Source organism: Equus quagga, chromosome 3, assembly GCF_021613505.1.
Source record: "Equus quagga isolate Etosha38 chromosome 3, UCLA_HA_Equagga_1.0, whole genome shotgun sequence".
NCBI classification, from domain to species: Eukaryota; Metazoa; Chordata; class Mammalia; order Perissodactyla; family Equidae; genus Equus; species Equus quagga.
In genome coordinates this window covers 62,288,960-62,311,802 of record NC_060269.1, presented here as the reverse complement: position 1 = coordinate 62,311,802, position 22,843 = coordinate 62,288,960, and the positions used below count along the sequence as shown (strand labels likewise).

Genomic DNA, 22,843 nt, shown 5'->3' with positions numbered 1-22,843 from the left:
CTGCTGAGGTTGGAAGCATTGAGTTTGAATTGTACCAAATAGGAAGGACGTGGGATTTTCAGTGATGAGCAAGAAGAACTTTGTTAATTGGAAGAGATGCCACACTATCTGAGACCTGTAATCTGCCTATTGGTGTCTGGTTTCCAACACTAGCACCATGGAATGTGTACAAAGGGGTAGTGACACCAAGAATTAAGGACCCACCTCTCCATGTATGTCTCAGTCACACGCAAAATGCGTCTAAAACTTTTTGGATTTTTATATCCAAAAATTTTAGTCAGTATCATGTCAATTCAATTCAGTTCAGTTCAGTTCAATTCAATTCCAAATATTTGCTGAATATCTATAATTTCCTTGGAACTGTGCTAGATATGTTCAGGACACCAAAATGAGAAGGCATAGAACTTTTCTTCAGGGAGTTAGAATCTGGTAGGCGAGATGATTATGTAAACAAATTGTGTAATTAAAGTAAAGCATGATAAGTGTAAAACAAGACAGTAGCCACTCTCTTGACTGATTTCCATCTACCAGACTCACTGTATTAATTGATAAGCCTCTTTGTCTCTTAAAGCATTGCAACAGAGGTGCTTGTTAGACGGAGTGCTTTCAGCCAGTAGTCTATGTCTTCATAGATCTGCGCACTTCTGTAATTTGCATGCTTTGCCAGGAGTCTGACATGTTTGTTCCCAAACCTTTTTATGTCAGTTGTGCTAGTTACTAAGTTTTCACAAGTTAATTATATATTAGGCAAACCAATGGAATATAAGTGCAAAAACAGAAAAAGCTTTTGTTTGCATTAAAATTAAGTCAAATATTTTGGAAAAACTTGAAAAAGAGTAGTCACTTAAAAAAATGCCATTGAAATAGACAGGTGTAAGACAGGCTCTCATCCTTTTAACCTGGCAGTGAAGATATTACTGATGCAGATAAATTTGTTGATGGTGGGCAAGATTAAGACAGTATCTTCTGGATAACTTCTAGGTTTTTCTGTGAGGTAGGAGTGAGCAGTGAAATTGAAATGAGAGGGTGAGGGCTTGAGGAGGGTGAAGACAGTTTGAAATAGATGATGTGGAGAGTGGTAGAGGGTTTTCATTAGAGGCATATAGAGGATTTTTGGGTGCCACTGATGGTTCTCCTGAGGCTGGATACCATAACTTTGTCATAGCACTAACCTAAATGACAGTGTGACTTCTTCTAGCAGTACTCAGGAGGCTGGTATAGAAGTGGGAAAATAGATGCTTATAGCCATCCAGGTGTGGGACTTTGTGGGTTAGGTGTGGCAGAAGTTTAGAGGGAAAAGAGTTGGAGGTTGGGGCAAGGAGTGATTTAAGCCTTTCATTTGGAATTGCCATCTTCTAATAATTTGCCAAAATGACGAACACAAAGGGAAAGAGGAGAGGCACCTGCTACATGTTCTCTAGGCCTTTTAGAAAACATGGAGTTGTTCCTTTGGTAGCATACATGTGAATCTACAGGCAGTGTGATATTGTAGACATCAAGGGAATGGGCACTGTTCAAAAAGGCATGGCCCACAAATGTTACCGTGGCAAAACTGGAAGAGTCTACAGTGTACCCAGCATGCTGTTGGTGTTGTTGTAAACAAACAAGTTAAAGACAAAGTTATTGCCAAGAGTGTTAATATATGTATTGAGCATAGTAAGCACTCTAAGAGCCAAGAGAGCTTCTTGAAACTCATGAAGGGGAGTAATCAGAAAAAGAAGGAAGCCAAGGAGAAAGGTACCTGGTTTCAACTGAAGCACCAGCCTCCTCTGCCCAGAGAAGCACAGTTTGTGAGAACCAATGGAAAAAGCCTGAGCTGCTGGGACCCACTCCTTATGAATGCATGGCATAATAGGTGTGTATAAAAAAATGACGTCTATTTGTTAAAAGTAAGTGATTTAAATGATTAATTGTGATGTATAGTCTTATTAGGAATGTAAGTGGATCCAGAGAACTTAGTGGGGCCAAGGGGATGGAAGTCTTGATGAAGTTAGAGAGCAAGTGTGATGAGTGGGAAAGTTCTGTGAAGCTGTGGTCAGAGAATGGTTCGTTGGCATTTGGGATTGGAGGGTAGAGGGATCTCCAGCTTGAATGTGGCTGTGGATATGGGTGGTGCAAGTGAAGTGGTGGTGAAGGTCAATGGAACTGAAGACATCTAGGAACTTAGAGGCAAGAGAGTTCCAGTGCCTTCTTTGGGAACATTGAGGCCACCCCTACATGGTGCTAGGGTATGAGATGGAGAGATGGATAGGGAGACAGTTGGCAAAGCCATTGACAAAGTGGGAACAGTTCCAAGGAGGTCAGTAGGTAAGAGGCATGAGCCTCAAAGGGTTTTTCACTAAGGAGGGGAACAATGGTTACCCTCTCCTGATTTCTACGTGACAAATCAGATCTCTTCTATAAGCACAAAATTTATGCTTTTGATTGGGCAAAGTATCTGCTCTCATTTGAGAGGGCATCTGCCTATTATATGTGCAAATCTTGTGGAAAATCTAAAAGTGACTTTGGTGCCACAATTGGAACAAAGACCCACTTCTTGCCCCTATGATTCTACTTTGATATTAAATAAATTTCCCTTTATGAGACATCAGTCAGTAAATAGAACAGAATGTATGGTTAAATAATTAAAATTATTTTCATCATTATAATTATAATATGCTTTGCCATTTCAAACCAAATATGCACTTATCTTTCCTGAAATTTTGTAAGAAATCTATTATTCAAGCGTGCAGAGATGACTTCTTTTGGTTGAGTTAAACATTTTTAGGATTAGATATGAATTCAGTAAAAATAATTGAATTAAATTGGAGGGTATGAATAATTCATGACGTGTAATTTCACATCAGTTCTAGCATAAAAATAAAGCTATAAACATGTGCTGGGAAAATGTATTTTATTATTTAGAAAGGTACTGAACATTTATTATTTTGGAAGATAATTCATTTTGTGATTAAATAGAGATATTGAATTGTAAGATGGGAATAAAATGGAAAATTTTAGCTAGGAAGTGTTGATGCCATCACCACTTCTATCAACTTGATGAACCACTAGTTACTACGTCTTGGTCATTAGTGATTTCAGAAGATCGACCATGATAGCCTTCTAGATGTTGAGGATAAGTCCAGTAATTGTGCCAGAACATTCTATGGAGTATGAAAGCTGCCAAGTGTTTCCTTTGAAGAGCAGAGGGCAACTTTCTGGCTAGGTCTGTCCTCTGGGGCTGGACTCTCAGCGCCTTGACTACGTGGGAGAGGTCCTCACTCCTTAGTCCTCCTTCGCTAGTTGTAAGCTGAGCACCTGTCGTGTTCCGGTTAAACTTTAAATCCTTGCCAGGGAAGAGCATGCAGTTGGGCCACTGGACTGACTCCTGATGTGGGTGGAGAGCTGGTCTTTTTGCACATCTCGTTGTGATCCAAATCTGGTACTGATTAGAAAAGCTAGGAGACCTGACTCTCTGGGAGCAGTCATTCCTCTTAACATGAAAAGTCATGAGTTCAGTGACATCACTCATTTGTTCAAAAACATTTACTGTGTGCTTCCTCCATGGGTAGCCTATGATGTTGGGACACCTGGGTGAATAAGACTTGGGGAGTTTCTCACAGGGTTGGACAGGGTGGTGTGGCGGGGCTGGGGGCCAAGAGCAGGGAGCCACAGATAAAAGTTTGAATAGAAAAGTGAACCCAGGTAGTCGAACACTTGCCCTGTGCCTTGAAGGAGGAGTAGGAGTTAGATAAGCAGAAGGAGAGGGGAGAGAAGTAGGAGCATGCCAGGAATGGGAATAACCTGTGCAGTGGTGCTAAGGTGAGAGGGAATCGGTCTGGACCTGCTGGCTGTTGCTGGAGGGAAGCAGCATGGAGAGTATGGTGAGAGATGAGGCTGGAGAATATTCAGGGCCACCTTATGAAGGACCTCAGCCACCAGGCTAACGAGCTAGAACTTGATCCTGAAGGCAAAGGGGGAGCCATTGAGCAGCACTGAATGATAGAGACATTCTCTAGTCTTCAAAGTCATCTGACAGTCTCTAATGAAAGTTCTTCCTCCTGAACATTTTTGGATGTTCAAAATGTCAATTGGTCCACGAAGGTATTGTGTAAGAGATGATGCAGCATCTTAACCTCTGCCATCATTTAATGATGACCAACATTCATTCACAGAAATTGATACCAGTAAGTGTTGTTACTCACAGCAATGATTCATTCTCTGTTGGGCTACTAAAAGCTTTTGGCCACTTTATAGTAAGACAACCATCAACCCCATCAAAGGGCCTTTGCCACAGCTTTTATGATTTGAGGCTAATCAAAGGCACCAAGACTCAGGTTTCCTACAGAACTCCACCTGATTTTGGAAGAAGGCTGTGTTTTTATCCATCTTTAAAAGGAAAGAAAGGAAAACCCTGGAAATTATGCTACTTCCATACTATACTTGGGAGACTGTCCCCTGGGTAGGAACCCAAGATTCCTATAATTAATAAATTAATAAATACTGCCTGATGAGTGGAGTTGTGTCTTTGGTCAAAGTTGTTGAAGCCAGACAAAATGGAGGAAGATGGACAAAATGGACTCCATTGTTTTACTCACTTTTTCTTTTTTAAATAAGTGTATTGTTTTTGTTAAATGACGCATGCTTACTATGAATGAAGTCCAATAGTACCCCAAAATACAAAGAAAGTAAAAATCACTGAAAAATCCTATCCCCCAGAGATAACCACATTTGATATTTTGGTGAGCTTAACTTCCAGACTTTGCTCTAGAATTCATAGCTTTGTGTCCTTACTCACTCTCAGTTTGTAAATTCCAGAGTGCTTTGTCCCCTCTGTAGGATATCTGCTGTGCTCGTCTAGATTTTTTTTTGTCCTCAAGTTTTTTAAGTGAGACTGTGTTCAATTTTGTTTCTTCTCTTTACAGTGCTTGGCTTGTTTTATAAACAAACTAATAAGATATATATAGGGTATGATTGGGGGAAGGAGAAACCGAATCATTTGTAATTGTCCTTGATTTGGATAACCTTTTTTTTTTATTGTGGTAAAATATACATAAAATATTCGTATTGTGGTAAATTTACCATTTTAACCATTTTTAAGTGTACCGCTGAGTGGCATTAAGTACATTCACATGTTGTACAACTATCACCATTATCCATTTCTAGAACTTTTTCATCATTCTAAATAGAAACTATATCCATTAAACAATAACTCCCCATTTCCCCCTCTCCTGAGCCCCTGGTAACCTCTATTTTACTTTCTGTCTGTATGAATTGCCTATTCTAGGTACCTCATGTAAGCAGAATCATGACAGTGTTAGTCCTTTTGTGTCTGACTTACTGATTTCGTTTAGCATGATGACCTTAAGGTTCAACCATGTTGTAGGATGTATCAGAATTTCATTTCTTTTTAAGGCTGGATAATATTCCTTTGGATGTATATACCACATTTCATTGGATAACCCACTTTTTGAACTTGGTTTAGAGTTCATACTTGCATTTAGCGGCCATTTTACAAGGTAGATTTGTTTCACAAGAGTAGACGTCACTAGACGTCACCCAGAAGGAATGAATGGAAGGTGACATATTAAATGGTATTCTCCAGGGATCCTTCCTGAAGCTTATTTACTAGTTAGCATTAAAACAGTCAATGAATATTTGATACTGGGGATAAGGACACTTGTTCTATTTATTGATAAAAGAGAATTGAGTAAATTAGCAAGTACTTTAGCTAATTTGATTGAAATTCAAAAGATTGTTGTTAAGTAAAAGAAATGCATAATTAAAAAATGTCAGAGTTTGAATAAATACAAGTAGAGAAATTCAGGTATGAAAACCATATATTATTTTCTTTATGGTGTTATAGAAATTTAAGTCTTACTTAACTTCAAGTGTTTTTTTTTCAGACATTCAGGAAGAATGGATTTTTTTATTTCCCACATGTGGAATGATTTCTCTTTGCATGTGGGCCTGCTGCCAGCTCAGTCTTTTCATCTAGGGCAGTGTTCGCCAAACTGGAGTCAGTTAGAGACCCTCTGTGGACTGTGGTGTGTTGAGGAAGAGGAGGAAAGCGGATATATTCTCCTTCTCCATGAGTTCTTCAGGAGATCTTCAAGAAGTTTCTGTTTTAATTCCAATGGTAGTAAAACATTAACATAAGCCTATTCAAGATCATGTGGCATTACTAGATTGGCCATTTCTGATTTTGACTATCTTTTAGTATATGCAAACTTCCGTGACTCATCTCTGTGGGGCCTGGCCTGGATCCCTTAGCCAGTAGCTGAGCCTAGAAAACAAGCTAGTCAGCACTTACCTTTCAGCCTGGCCTTGTTGTCTATATAAGTGCGTTTTATGAGGAAAATTCTGCCCATGGTGATATTCCAAATTTAAGCCAGCTCTAGCATGGGAAGGGGCTACTGTCTTGTATCTTTTTCCTTTAGACAGTGCTAAAGACCCACTGAGAAGTTCTCTGGTCTTCAACTCTTCTTTTTCATCAAAGGTACTATTCATTACTTCACTCATTCATTCATCCAACGCATATTTACTAAATGTTTACTATGCAGTGGGCATGTTATAGTGAATCATATCAAAAACTTGTTATGTTAATTATATTTAAATTGATTTTTTTCTATGACAGGAGTTGAGGAAGACATTCAAGTCTCCTTGGTAAACTTCCAAATGCCTTTACTGTCAGCCCTACTTAGGCAGCAACATTGTATAACATGTGCTTTCTCTGTGTCTTAATTTTCTCACTAGTTTGCAAGCCCCTTGAGGGGAGAAGACTGTATCATAACACTATCCCAATTCTATTCTGCACAAGCAGAGGGACTCTGTGGCTAATTGATGGAGTCCATCAACCAGAACATCCTATTCCTCTAGCTTCTGGTTGCCTGAGACTATATTTTTAAACAGACAGACACAAATTTGCAGCAGATGCTTTCCTGCCATGGACACTCCTTGACATTATTGTTATTCTCGTCGCCATTATTTGTGGTAATTGTGGTAGCATGGTGTTGTAGAGGCAGAGAAGTAAAGAGAAGCGAGCCCAGCTTTAGAACGAACAGATTGGCTTGTCTACTTGGAAAATTTATTTGACCTTAAAAATGAGAATTAAAATGCACATCTTTCAGGGTTGTTGAGAAAATTAAATGGGATGATGTGTGTGTAAAATGATCAGGTGAAGAAATTGCTGAGGCAATAACTTGAAACAATGATTTTCCTTCTTTTGCATAAGCAGCTGCCCCCTGCCCCCATAGCCCTGGGTCCAGGGGAACCATGAGCACTGAGAAGCAGGACTTTGAGGAGGAGAAGGAGAGAGACCAACTGAGAGAAGGGGGTGTGATTTTAGTAACAGAATTAGGGCACAGAATACACCGGATAGGACTGTACACATCAGAAGGGGTGGAAATGCTGTTAATTGGTGATTTTAGGTTTCCTCTCCCCATTCCCCCATCCTTGAGTCCCAGGAAGCTCAAAAAAGCAAAGATACCAGTTGTTAGGGAAAATAAAGACATTCTGTTTGTAAATGGCCGAGCTCATCTGTGTCCAAGTCTGCCTAAGCCGTGCACATCTGGCTTGCTCACGGTCAGCATTTGACAAATGTTTGTTCCGCTCTCCACATTTCCCTTTTCTTTATCTCTCTAGTGATACATACATATATACACCCCATGACCTATAATATGCGTAGCAATGTGGATTTTAGAATGTGGGTGTGCATGTGTGCGTGCGCGTTGGTTCAGGCGCTAGCTGTAGTCACCCCACTTAGGAGCAAGTGGGTAACGGGGAATGTTGGGGGTGCGCTTTTGGGAATCACATTACTGGGGATGCTACTGGCATTATCAGGGATGCAAAACATTCAGCAGAGTGCAGTACAGCACCCCCTTCGCCGTCCCCCCCCCCCCACCCCCAGCGGAGAATTGTCCTGCCCCAAATGCCAGTCGCACTCCCACTGAAAAACACTGCGTTTACAGTGTGGAAGAATCCTCAGCAGCTTTGTGAATTAGAGACTGTTTATAATTCTATCACATAGTATAGCAACTTTTCAGGACAAGTAGGAGAGCTCATGCCTTGACTAATGGTATTACTCGGTGAGAATAGTGACCACATCTTGCTCCCTGCTATGAAAGACTAGATAGGTTAAATTCTGACCTATATGTGAATATTATTTCGGATTTTAGAGCATTGTTACCATTGTTCTCTTAATATAGATCTGAGTGAAATAAGGGTTGTTACTGTTTGGATTTTTCCCCTCAGACCTATTCTTTCTCTGGGAAGCTCTTAGATAAAAGTTGAGTAGGCTTTGTGGACAAGGCATGTGACCAGAAAAATAATCTTAGTGTCACTGTGCACACACAGAGGCTGCACACACAAAGAAACTGTGGAGGGCTCTTTTGATATGGCATAGGGAAACCGCCAGTGCCCATAATAGTACAGGGCTATATCTCTCACAGTGCTTTTGAAGGCATAGAAAGCAAATGACAATTCCAGCGGTAGCTAAGATATATTTTGCAGTGGCTGGAAAGAAACTGGCATTCTTACAGGAGTCCAGGAAATTGTCTTTGAGCCTTTGAAGGCACACGGAAAGCTAATGACACCTCAGAGGAATAGCGTTTTCAGGTTTTAGATGCCACAGATGCCAGCGATGCTAAAGCCAGGATATAAAGCCTTTCTTATAGGGCCTTTAAGAATCCTCAGTGTGCTTTTATTAGCAGGCTGAGTGTGTATATAGAAATGTTAATGGTCTGTGGAGCAAGCTCAGCTTGTTTTTGCAAACTACAGAACTATAAAAGTTATCAGAAAGGACACGAGTTCTCCTTCCTTCCTTCCTTTGTTCCTTTGTTTCTTATTTGTTCCTTCTTTTTGTAATAATAGAGCGCCTATCGTGTGCTGCGTTCTGTGGATATAAAGGTGAATCTGACATGAATCCTTCTCTCCAGAAGCTTGCCATCTAATACTGGAGAAATGTGTGTGTTAATATCTGCAGAGCAAGGTAGAAGGCGATAATGATGCAAATAAAGCACAAATTAAATGGAAATTTAGCCACAGAAGAAATTACTTCTGGCTGATAGGATCAAAGAAAGGTACATAGAGGTATTTAACTGTTTTCAAGAATATGTAGGATTTGGGCAGGTAGCAATTAGCTTGCGGGGAGAAAGAAGTGCGTATTGTAAGGGAGGGCACCCCAGGTCGGTGGAACAGCACTGCAAAGGTTAGGACAGGGGTGGTGTGAAGTGGGGGACAGATAAGGGTTAGGAGGTCCCTGGTTTGTACTTCTGATCGTTCAGGGATTGAACTTGTATTCATTGGTCAGTAATTAATGATTTGGAATTCTGGTCCTCATATTTTGATGTGCCACAGAAATTCCTGTGCAGCTTGTTAAAATTCCCAGTGCCAGAGAGCCCCTCCACACACCCTCACTTAGAAGGTCCCAGAGATCCTACTGTCCCTCCCTGCCTGTGGCCGGTGTCGGCCCAGCAGCCAGCCGCTGCACGCTCTTGCTGTGTGTGTCGCTGAGCTGGGACACAGCACCGGGATGCCGGGGGCAGGAGGGAAATAGAAATTACTTTTCTAAGAAGTATAATCCCCAAATCTCCTCTTATGCAACTACAATAACATCTCATATTTTATTTAATTTTCTTTTAATGGAAAAACCAGTTCTACTAAATGAAAGCAAATGACTGGTAAAGAAGATTTGAATGATGTTTATAAGCCTTTTATATGATTTTTTATTGAGTTTTTTGGTCTCCTAATTGATTAATAAAGGGAAGAATGGGGAAGACTGACATGTGTTATATTCCATCATGGATCAGATAGAATGAAATTGTTCCCACCTTGCCAATAAAATTCTCCAGGTTGATTGCTATTTTTAATTTATCTGAGCAGGGCTTTTCAATGAAGTCACATTGGTCCTGGTTGTTCTGTAAATAGGGAATTTTACCTGAGGAAGTGAAGTCTCCCCATTTGCAAGCAAATTTGGGCTTTCAGATTGCTTATCTGACATTAATGATGTCAGATCCACGCTCCCCTGCAGTCTTGCTGAGGCGACTGTCTGATGTTTTTGTCAGTGGATTCCTTATAGCGTCTTTGGCCCTAACTGGGCCTCCTGTCCCCACGCCCAGGGTCTGGCTATGGTGATGTATGTTGCGTAACTCACCCAGGTATGAAGAGCAATTGTGCCAACCAATGAGCCCTGCAGTCATGTCTGAAACATCAAGCACTGCTGTTCCAGGAGCTTGACGTAGAAATTCCTTGCTGCCCAGCTTACTCCAGCCCACCTCACCCTCTCCTGACATTTCCATACAAGGCACTTCCCTGTACATTTAAAAGCCTAACCACAATCCTGCGAGATATAGAGTAGTAAGAAGCATACTAATTACTATTCACTGAGTGCTTATCGTATGTCAGATACTATGCTAGGGTTAGAAAGGTTAAATGATCTGCCCAAAGTTGTAAAGTAAATAGGTGGCAGAGTTGATACACACAGAGGTGTCTTTCGACTTTCAGTCTGGATGGACCTCACACTTTAGGGCAACGAGGCTTTGGCCATTTACTAACTGCCACTTGGCTAGGAGGCTGGAAGACTTGACAGCAGGCCTGGCCTCACATAAATTGTACTTTACTTACAACGGGCACAGTATGGGATCCTCCTTGGGGTTGAGTCCTACAAGAGTGCGTTAAAAGGCCTGGAACTGTCCAGCTCTCAGAGAAGCAAAGCCATATTGGGCGTGGATGCTTTGGGAAGGTGCCCATGGTCCGTGGATCCATTGTCAGTGAGACCTACATTTTCAGTTCTGCTTTTCGTGGACTATGTGGGAGAGCAGTGAGGGTGCTTAGAGGGGAGGGAATTACTATTGACTGAGCATCAGCTGTGTGGTGCTAAGTACCATGCATTCTGTTCTAGCTCGTTGGGTCCTCACAACCACTCTGTAAGATTCGTATTATTGGCACGTATTAGAAATGAAGATGGTCCAAGCCAGGGGGCACCCTGGCTCCCGGGCGCCCTACCCAGGAGGGTGCTTGGTCCACAGCCAGGCCTTGCTTTGCCCTTGCCTCACGCTTCAGTGCGTCAGTGACAATGTCCTGGCCATGGGCCTGACTAGATCTTAGGGCTCTCAGCTCTGAGCCTCCAGGAAAGATGTGTTAGAGACAGTCTGTACTAGGGTCAGCTAGCCTAGGTTCAGATCTGGGCCCGCTGCCTACCACCTGTGCGGCCCTTCAGGGTTGAACCCATCTAAACCTTAGCTTTGTCATCCCTAAAGGTGGAAGAAAATACCTAAGTCATAGGGTTACCGTTAGATTTAAATCAGAAAATTGATATAAAGTACTAAGCATATGGCCTGGCATGTGGTGAGTGCTCTAGAAATGTAGCGACTGGGGCTGGCCCCTTGGCCAAGTGGTTAAGTTTGCATGCTCCGCTTTGGTGGCCCAGGGTTTTGCTGGTTCAGATCGTGGGCACAGACATGGCACTGCTCATAAGGCCATGCTGAGGTGGTGTCCCACATAGCACAACCAGAAGAACCTACAACTACAATATACAACTATGTACTGGGGGGCTTTGGGAAGAAGAAGAAGGGAGAAAAAAAAAAGATTGGCAATAGATGTTAGCTCAGGTGCCAATCTTTAAAAAAAAAGAAGTGTGAGTAATTCTGTGATCAGGCATCTTAATAAATCTTATCTACAAGGTGGAAGGAATGAAGCGAGGCTAAAGCTATAATTGGTAAAGAAATAGTGGTCACTCATATTCACCAGGATAAGGGGATGTTTGGTGATTTTAGGGAAAAAAAAAAGAAATGGTAGCGAGTGTTATTATTGGGATTCTCTGAGGCTGAATCCTAACTGGATACATATCCTGACCCATAAATCTACCTCTTCAGAGGCTGTCTTGAAGGAGCTTATGTCATGATAAATTAGAAGATGTCTTTTCCATGCTGTCTGGTTTTCTGTGTTCACTCTTCCAGTCTCTCTACCTTTCTCTTGTCCTGTTGTAGGTGAGCTCACAGACTCCCAGGTGGAGGTCAGTAGCTGTTACTGTGTGAGAAGAGGAGAGAAAGAATAGCTCCCCGCTTCGCCAGTTGGAGAACACAATACAACACTTTAAATTTTTCAGTGTTGAGTTCGTGTGGAGTCAGCATTCAAACTGGAGATGAATTCTTTTCATGCCTATCTAGTTAGTACAAAATGGGAATTTTAATTGATACCTGTGTCAGTGTTGCTCTCTAATATAGGTGACAGTGTCACAGGTCTGTGCCTGTGTCACACACACACCAAGTCACTGTCAGTGCTTGCTCTGGCTTGAGGAACCTTTGCTGAGAGGTTCATTTTTCGCACAGTCTCTGGTCTAAATTTGCCTGTGGCCCGTTGTCATTTCACGGACAGCAGTCCAGACCAGACTGCATGGGTCGTATCAGAGCTCTGATCCGGGTGGTGACAGAAAGAGCCCAACTGCTTTAGGGAGGTATTAATGAAATGTTTAGGAGGGAGGTCTTTTTCTATGGCAGAACAGAGCAACTAAACCAAATGTTTGGTTGAAATATGTCCGTGATGAACCCACTTTAATTTTTGTTTAAAGATGTCGTTCTATTTTTTGTTCCAATGTTGTTTTGCGAGCTGTGTTCTGACTGCAGGGTAGGCTTTCTAAGAAATCAGTCCCGAAGAACTCTCGCTGGAGTATCTGTATCCAAGGTAGGCTCTAGAAGTTAAAGCTGTTGCTAGGGGAACCAGTGGAGAAATTTAAATGTATAAATCTTGCTATTACGTTTAAATTTCATGTAACAGCTGACCCGAGCTTCACTTTCTGGTGAGGAGGAAGCTGGAGTAGGAATTACAGCAGGCAAAGGCTAATGAGAGAGGCACCGCCATTTTAGAACTCTCTACCTTTAGTGTTTATATTTCACTCTTTTAGTAAACAATTCTATTTTTCTTTTTAAAAAGGTCTTAGATAAGCTATGCCTGCCCAGGTACTGTGTCTTTTAGGCGGCGCCCTCAGCGAAGGCAGTTTCCATCACTGGAGTCGCTCAATTCAGAGAGAGGCGAAGCGATGAGGAAGAAATAGTTCTCTTTTGTTTTAACCGCTGAAACCTAAATCTCCAGAGGACAAAAGAAATTCCACAGTTTACTTGGTTTGCCTTTTTTTTTTTGCCGGTTCCGTTTTACCTAAAATGCTTTTTTGCTCTGTTATATACTAGATAGAAAGAAGTAATTTTCTTGGGCTGAAAAATAGTTGAAGCAACTCCAATGGGTAATAGTAATGATTTCATTAGTAATGTTGGGATATGACTAATGTGCCGGATATTATATTAGGAATTTAATATATGTTATCACACTTAAATTTATACTATGGTAAGGCAAAGGTGTAGTTCATCATCCCAAGCACGTAAAATACGCAGCAGCTGAATATGAGGACAGCTGTATTCTCCACATTTGTGTGCCTCTATGCTAAGTATATTTAGATTGAACTGTATGAAATTGTGGTTTTGTGAGCAAAAAGAATCAAATATCAGCAATGTCATATGGTTCAACCCAACACACGTTTGTGTGTACCCAAACTGGCAGGCATAGTTCTAGAATTTCCTTGGGACATCGCTGATATGTTTCACAGGCATAAAAATGTGGGCTTTTCCACAAATGTATCAACCAGTCATGCAGGGAAATAAAGTTCCTAAATGTTTTATCTAACAATCACAGAACTGAAGCCCCAGAAGGTGGCCCTGGCTTGCTTTACAGAAGCGAGGCCCGGAGAGGTGAGGGGACTTGCCTGTTGTCGTGGGGTGAGTTAGTGCCGAGCATGAGGCTGGGATTTAGGCCCCCGCAGCTTCTAGAACACCCTGTTCAGCCTTCCCCTATTGATTTTCATTACAGGCCCTCAAAGCCAATATTGCATGTGATGTCTCTAACTTAGCGGTAAACCGGCTGGTGTAGCCCTGTGGTCATACCAGCTCCGGGCTCTGGGCGCTGGGCAGTTCTGGGTGCAGGGAAGATCAGAGGGGAAGGGAGGTGGACATCTGGGTGGAAGTGAAGGGTGGTGTCAGGTGGGGAGGTGAGGAGAGGATGGGCTGGCGTGGAGGGAGTGCCAGCGGGAAAGACTGTGTGCAAGTGAGGGCCTGGCCGGTGGAGAGACGCCTTTGGCTGTGTGGTGCTCCCTTCCTGCTGCGCTGTCAGAAATGCTTTAGGTTCCCTCATGTGGCCGCTTGGGCTGATGCAGGCCTGTGCCCTATTGCTGGTCAGGAGCGGCCCCAAAGGTTATCCATCTCTTGTCTCTTGGGGGTTTTAACTCAGGGGGGCTTGTCCTTCCCTGCCTCTGGTGCCATCCTTGTCCATCTCAACAGGCTCCAGTAATTCTGAGTTTTGGGGAGAAAGGGTTTAGTGCTCAAAGCCTACTGTTTCCTTTTCTCTCAGAAGGGCCTCTCTGCTCCTGCAAATTTGCTCACCCGTGTCCAGCGACCTTTGAGCTCCTGTGTCCGTTGTTTCTCCCTCACTCACACAAGAATGAAGTTCCCCTTCGTTAGACCACTAAACTAAAATGTGTAGATGATGGGTAGCCATACGGAATATATGCATCTTGGCAGGGACTATGGGATTGTAACTTTTAAAAGTGCAATAAATTAAAAAATTGGGACACGTGTAAACCTGTAGATTATATGAGCACACTTCTTTTTATGTAGTAGAAACCAGTGGATACGAAATCGAGGGGCTCAGAGAGATGCGGGCACATGTGTTTCTGGAATTCTGCAGCTGGAGCAGGAATCCACACGTGGAGCATAAGGAGTTTAATATTGGCTCACCTCTCCTTGTCATACCTCGTGTTGCCTCTGGAGGTTTATCTGTGACAGGGTCTTTGCCCCTCTCCTTCACTGTTCTCTGTATGTCTTTCTCAAAATTAGAAATCGTCTCTTCTTTTCTCTGCACTGAGTTCCCACCCTGCTGGCTGTCCACTGTGGAGGGCATATCGGCGTGTCCGGAATACCTCTAGTCGTTACTCCCATGGGCCTGAAGACTGTTTGCGCCTGTACCATACAGATGGATCAAATACACGTTTCAGTTGAATTCTGCAGTAACCTGTGATGTGTGTTGGCCTGAAAGAAAATCCGCTTCTACCTCGAATCCTTGTTGTATCCTGAAAACAGTGTACATTGAACAAGTGAAACCACACCTGTCCTCTGCGCTGGGAGGGTGGGTAGCTCAGTAAATTATCGCTGGTGCCTTCATTGTGATACCGACTTTAGAAACTAGCATTTCTGCCTTTATTTCCCAACTTGACTTACAAGTCTTTTTTAAAAAATTGGTTTTCCACGTTTGTGTGTAAAAAAGTTGTTTTATGGTTTTGTTTAATTTGGAAGCTTCGAGGTGCCTGCCGTTTTTCATGGCAATCATCTGAAAGATCCTTTCGACTCTCAGAAGTTGTTCACTGCCTTCTTTGAGAGGAAAAAGGGCTGCCTCAAATATTCTTTTGGAATCAACATTTATTTTTTTATTCTGTGCCTGTTTCATGTAAGAGGACTGTGGTATACCGGGAAATAAAAGAATTCAGTGAAAATTCATTTCACAGTAAATGAGCTAAGTCATTAGAAAGAATTGACCATAAGCTTAATAGGAATCTGTCGTGCTGGAGTTAATACAGTGGGTTTTAATCTTTTAAAAAGTGGGAGAACCCTTTACTCAATGGAAATCTTGGGAACTCTGTGCTTAAAACAGACAGAAGCGCTGAGTGGTGACTGGGGAGGTGTGAGGAGCCCAGAGCCGGGAACGGCGCAGCCTGCTCTGCGCCCTCTTCCTTGGGCGATCTCCTCCTCAGAAACTTGAAAACCACTGTGCTGATCCATTAATTATGTAGATATTGTAATCCCTGAAGTAAATAAAGTGTTATAATTTTAGAGGCATGTGTTTGTACATCATTTTATTTGACCATGGGGAACAGACAGCAAAGGCGTTATTATCTCCATTGTCCCCATTTTTCATAAGAAGCAGCCAAGGATCAGAGAGGTTAGTAACAGGTCCCAGGCCACACAGCTCATAGGTAAGGCAGCAGGGATTGGAATGTAGTTCTTCTGACTCTTAGTTTAGGACTCATTTCACTAAATCCTAAGGTTGTCTATGGATGAAACAGAAGTCCAGGCTTCCTTGAACTGGTGAAACTCTTTCAGGAATGTTTTGTTCAGTGGAAGATGGTAAACTGGAGGATGTCTAGAGGGGGGTGAGTGCGATACAGCCCTTCACATCATAGATAGAAGTAAAGGATTTAAAAAATGGAACTCTCTTTGAGAGTTTATTCAGGGGTGTGAACTGGTTTCAGTGAATGCAGAGGATGTGTGTAAGGAGAGGCTTGAGGCTGTGAAGGCTTGGGAGCCTTCGGACAGAGTGTGGATGTCACAGTGAAGGGGGAGTGAGGGACAGGCCTAAGCTTCCTGTAACTTCAGAGATGAGCATTCTGTGGCTCAGGGGACACATGCAGCCCACCACTTCTCAAAACACAAGCTTTGTTCCTTTTTCAGAATAAAATTTAGAAGGCTGCTTTCGTGTTTCTACTTCTCAAATATGCCAATTTTTTCAATGACAGTCTTTTATTCAATATAGTAGGTAGTCTGAATTGTAAGAATATTGTATATTTCCCCATGGGACTAAATTAAGCTATTTGCATTTTGAATGGAGTAAAAGGCCTAAAAACATTTTTCCCCCCTTCTGAATCATCCTTGGAAAAAGAGGCTGCTCACCACTGATTTGTTTCATCATTTTATCTTGGTAAAAGCCACTTTGCAGGAAAGACACCTATCTGAGTGCAACGAGGCTAGCACAGAATTAAGCCCAAAGGGTGGAAAATTCATTGAGAGAGATTTGGGTTCAATGTGACAGCAGCAGCAGCAGCAGCAGCAAAGTCATAACAACAACAGAGCTGGTCACCAGGAGCAGGTGGCCCAGAGGTCTGGGGCTCCCCATCCCTGGAAACGTGCAGAGGCTGGGCAGCACCAGCCCTGGGCACTGAGGACCAGACCTCTAGGTCGGTGGGGTATGAGACCACTCTGTTCTTTTGAGATCCAATATTCTATTATTTTGAAGGTTTTCATTGAGCTATCACTTCAGAATGAGTAATGTGATTTTCTTATGTTTGAGGAGATAATGCCGAAGAATACTTAGGTGTGAATTTCTTATGTTTTGTGAATTTCTCACTGTTGAAATTTTCTCAGAAAAAATCTGAGAATGTTATGATGTTAATTGAGCCAGATTTTCTAATGTATTTTAAGAGTATGTATTTTGTGAATAAAAAAATTGACCTGAATACTGGATGATAAAACAGAGGTCTACATATTTATTTTAAAAATGTCATTTTTAAGCCTTAGATTGACACTGGTGTTGATAACTGTGTCCTCGGTGTAAAAAGTAGAGGGGCTGTGTTTCTGAAAGTTGTGTATAAAGCGCCCATATTTTCCATTTATTTGCATAGGTTTTCAAAGATTTCCTATTTTTATTTTTGATTAATTTTCAGAATACAAGTAGTTTTTCCTAAATGTTTATCTTTACTTTTCTCTATGTATCAACTTTAGTATTTCATGGTCTGTAAGAAATTCATGTTTCAATGTACTAAGGGCCCGATATTGCAAAAAAAAAATTAACAAACAAAAAATCGTTAAATGAATTCTTTTGTAATACACAAAATTTCCCAATTTAACTCTTTCATAGTTTGGATTTTCTTGCAGCAAAAGTGGAGAGCACTTTTTCTATCATAATTTAGTGATCCACAGGAAGAATGAGTCAAGCTCTACTAAGTAAAGAGCAAGTTAATTTCTTTAAGAGAGAAATGTATTCTACTTCTCTGCCTTAAAAAATAAGAACAGGGAATATAAAACTCTATTTAATAAATGCTGGTGATAAAAATTGAGATTGAGGATAAGAGGGAAGAGAGCGATCACAGAGAGAAACACACACACACACACACACACACACACACACAGAGACAGAGAAACGACGGAAGGAACGAAGACCTAGAGGAGACAGAGACCAAATGAAACAGACGCCTGAAGATGAGTATATGGGAACATGCGCAAGGCTGGCAAAATGAAATCCTTTTTTGGGGCCAGGCAGGTAATGCTGCAACATACTGAGAGGTGGTGGCAGATGTGGTGAATTCTGGAGCTTGCTTCCCACCTAAAGACTCTCAGATCCAACAGATCCAACACCGTGCTGACCACAGGGAGATCCATCTGTCACCCTCTGGCCACCAGGTTGGACCCATGGGTTATAAACACCTGCAGAAATAAGAGCTAACATTTACTGAGAGGTTACTGTGGGCCAGGCCTTGCACTATGTGCCTTACCTTTAATGACTGTAATCCTCATGACATCCTTGGAGGCACATGCTACTGTTGTTAACCCCGTTTCAAAGGTGAGGAAACTGAAGCACAAAGAGATTACAGGACCTACTCAGCTGGTAAAGTGGTGGAGCTGAGATTTGAACCCAAGGCATCTGGCTCCAGAAAGGGTTGTGTACACAAAGGAAAATCCACACTGGTGCAGGAGACACTGCCATAGGCCCAGCCCTCTCCCCTGCCCCTTCACCCAAACACAGAGAAGGGCAGACCTCTCTGTGGCAGAGACAAGGAGAACACTGCCGAGAACACAGGAACCTTCGAGCTAGGCTTTCATGAAACAACATCCCACTTTTGCTGTGCATATAACTTGTATCATGATTTTAAAGCAGTCAACACTGTTTCATACCTCATAAGGTACACAGATAAATGGGGCCAGGGAGAAGGAGTTCACCCCTTTGCAAATGTTTTTCTTTTTGTTATTATTATTTGTTTGCTTGTTTGGGCCTGTTGTCAACTTAAAGTGACAGTATGAATTTGCTAGAGACAATGAAAACGCGGCAGCAGTTTTTTGACAGATGGAAATGGTGTTCTGGGAGGAGCGTCGTGGCTGTGTTTTGCCTAGCGTGTGGCAGGCGCTCCGTGAGTGTTGAATAATTGAGTGCCAAGATTTAGCAGTTGTTTAATGTTGGATGCCCTCAGAATTTTCGGGATGTGATTTACATGCAATGTTTTGCTAGTTATCTTAGAAACTTCTTCAGGTACGCAAGGTGGATATTACTATTCCCATTTTACAGATGAGGAACCAAGGCTGGAGCACTAAGTGACTGGACCCAGGGCTTAAAGCTGCCAAGCGATGGAGCTGGCGCCTGAGGCTCTCCCTCTGAATTCAGGTTCTCTCTACTAGGCCACACTGCCCTTCCATGACTGTCGCCGAAGGCCGTGGATAAGTCTCCAGGGAAATGCGTTTCTTCTAGACTTGTGTAGCATTTCTGAAATATGTGAAGCTCTGATTTTTTTTTTTTCCATCTTGGAAGGAAGAATATTCAATATCTGCAGTGTGGAAACTTCCTTAACCCCCTTTGAGATCTTTAACCCCCATAAGAGGATGTTTAGGAGTATGATTTTTCTGTTTATTTTTAACGTCTCACTTTATATTCCTCTGCAATTGGAAGGGGACATGGAGTGTGATGTTCAGTGTGGTAGACTTTTCCTCGGCTATTTGATAAGAGCTGTTTTATGATGGTTCACCGCCCAAGTCAGCTGCAATAATAACCATAGGAGTTTTAAAGTGATATTTACTGACGTGAACTTTCCTGTTGCACAGTTTTTGAAATTATTTTGAGTAGGCGTTGGAAAACAGCATTATTTTAAAACTGTGTTCTTGTATTTTAAAATTGTAATTGAAAATGAAACATCCTTGGGAACAAAGCAAATACCTCCCCTTTCCGACCCCCACTCTGCTCTTTTCTTTTGCTCGTCTCTCCTGCAAAGCCGGAGAACTTTGTTATGCGGCGTGAGAGGTGGACTATGTTACTGGGACGTGCTTCCACTCCCCTCACTACTTAAATCGAGAAATTAAGCATGATTTTATCGAAAGAATGATGTGAAAGGAAGATTCCCTCTGCCGTAATTTTGTTTTGTCCTCTCCTTCGAGGGGAGAGAGGGGCTGAAATGTGCTTAATCGTTTGCTACGTTTCCTGTGCGTACGTATTTATCCCTCATATTATCCAAGACCAACTGAAGAGGGAGTGTTTGGAAAAAAAAAGAGGGACGCTAATACAAGTTGAAAGTAAGATGCTTGCATCTTAATTTTAAGAGAACACAGAAAGCCAAATGCTTTCAGAAAAGGGCCCCTTCATGGAGTAATTTGCCTGGTATGGCATCACAGTTTGTTGTATAATTTCAGCCCTGTTACTATGGAAACCTGCTTTAGAGTAGCAGTGATTGTTAATCAGGATTTGTCGTTATTCCCTTTTCATCACGAAGCTCTATATCCTTATGGATTAAATCACAGTTCTCATTGACAATGGCATAGATCAAACATTATTGCCACACATAAAACCCGGGCCGCTCCCTGTCATTTCTCCCCATTACGAGACGCCGTGAATGCCAGCTGAAGTCTAACTTTTACAAGGAAATCAAGACTCCTCTTGGCTCCTCTGCTGTCTACCCTCATGACAGAATGCCAAGTAGGGGAGGCTGAGGACTACTTCCATTTAAACTCGCCCATGCCCATGGGAAAGGCGAGCCGCATTTCATGTCGCTGCAAACCCGAGTCTGCAGATATCAGTTCAGGCAGGAAGTCGTTCTGGTGTGACCGCTGACTTCTTCAGTCCTTTATCTGTGCTTGCACGTCAGGCATTTAGCTGAACTCTTATCCTTGGAGCAGCCTGCTTTCCCACTCTTTCCAATTACTTTGCTGAATTCCTAACTGCTGCTTTAATTCCTAAGACTGTCAGGACGGGGAGGCCAAGCTGCTACCCTGGTTGTTGGGGCCATTCTGTCTAAAACCAGAGAGCTCTGTGGGGCCGGCGGGGTATTGGTTTGCTCTTCCCACTTTGGAGAGTTGGGCGAGGACAGTATCTGGATGGGGAAGTTAACAGCCCTAAAGGATAGTGCTGGATTTGGTCATGCCAGATTGCCACCATCTTTAGGAAAACCTGCTTGAAGGAATATGGGAAGGCAAAGCTCCAGCTACACAATGTTATGGTTTAAGGGTCCATCACCAGCTATGGTGTGCCTTCTGATTGCTAATCGTTTTGTTTGGGCGCAAGACCCTTTAAACTGTGCTGGTTAATATGTAGCATCCGGAGCCAGTGCACCTGGGATCCGTTTCTGGCTTTCCCACTTACTAGCTGTGTGACCTTGGCAAGCTTTTTAACCTCTCTGTGCTTCCATATGTAAAATGAGGGTAATAATAGTGCCTACCTCGTGGGTTAAGGATTAAACAAACTAATATCGTAAGGTTGCTCAGACTAATAACCTGCACTTTGTGAATGCTGTATAGGTGTTTGTAAATAAATGACAAAGAAAACAACATTGCACTTACATGTATTCAAAATATATTCCAGATCGGATTATCCAAATATTAGTAAGGTGTTGAAAACAGCCCTCCCATCCCCCTCTCTTCTCACCCCCCCCTTCCTGCTCCCTGCTTTCTTGTCTTCATCTCTGCAACATGCCCAACCCCCAAGTATAATTCTGATTGGCTAAATTAATTCTGCAGCATCCTGCTGTGAATAATTATGTTGATCCAGTGTGTATTCTGATGCCTTTTTTTTCCCCTTTGCCTAAATTATAATGTGACAATTGCGGCTCACAGCTGGCTCATCAGAGGTGGGCAGTTTGGGAATTGGCGCATCTGAATGTGCTTCTCTGTTAACCCTCTGCCTTGATTGCTTAAGACAAGACATATGTAAACCCCATGATTATTGCCATTTGTTTGGACTTTGCAAAGACTCTGCCTTCAAACATAAAGCTGCCGGGTTTATTTTGGGGGAGGGGGCCATATAGGAGTCCCTTCCCCCTCTCTCCTCCCCCCTTTCCCTTTCAGACAATAAATAGCTGTCAGGCTTATGTCAAGGATGAAATTATAGGTGCACATGAGGCCTTGATTACATTGTTTTGGAGAGATTGCTATTAGCATACTGAAATGAAGTCTAATTTTTCACTGACGGAGCGGAGTCAAAACTCAAGTGACAGAGGCAGGGCTTACTGTACGAGGAAAGAAAGGTCCGAGAGGAGCCCCAGTTCTGTCGGGATGGGCTTTGCCTTATTGAAAAAAAATGGTAAAAACACAATAACTAATGCGAAGAATATCTCTTTGGAAAAGACCAACTGATCAAGGAGGAAAGAAGACATTAGGATGAGAGAAGGGTCTTTGTGAAATTACCATGTGTGTGATTTTCAAGTGTATTTAGTGCATTTTAAGGCAGCATCTAGATTATTGAGTCAGCCTGTGTTTTAGCTAAAGGATGTACTGTCTTGATTTTTTACTTTGCTTGCTGCCTGCATAATTCATTTCCTCTCCTGCCACATTCCCCTCGCGCGTCCTCGGAAGATGTGCGCTTGTGATCACTCGATCTGTGGGGTGATGCCCTCGTTGTCCTTTTGCTGTTGATACATCCCGATGATGTGAGCACGTGGCTTGTTCATTTTCAAAATCCTTGATTAAAAAAAAGTTTTTGGCACGTCGTTTCCCTGAAATGTTTGAAGGAGTGGTGCCTCGTAGGATGGTAGATTAATAATTATATGTGTGTTATTGTAAGTGTCCCTGCTCACTGCAGTGGAAACTTAAAAATTGTACACACACGCAGACATACACCCACGTGAGTGTTTGTGTGCATGTGTGTGTAAAGATTTTGGCTTTGTAAGTAACTTAAAAGGCTATTCTATACCATTGTTTCATTATTACCGTTATTAAGGGGAAAAAATGGAGGTTTAGTGTGGATGGGAGAGAGAGGAGGTGTCTTCCAGTTTGAAATTTTGTATCAGTGGAGAAAATATGTAGGCAGACCATATTTTTGTTTATTTGGAATATATTTTTTCAGTACCCACTAAACGCAA

At 42.3% G+C, this 22,843-nt stretch overlaps 1 protein-coding gene and 1 pseudogene across 3 annotated transcripts in view; both read left to right on the top strand.

Annotated features, from left to right (window-relative positions):
• The window catches only part of MSRA (methionine sulfoxide reductase A), a 385,457-nt gene that overhangs the window by 63,255 nt on the left and 299,359 nt on the right, over positions 1-22,843 (top strand). The window lies entirely within an intron of this gene.
• Positions 1,372-1,852, top strand: LOC124237600 (60S ribosomal protein L21-like; annotated as a pseudogene).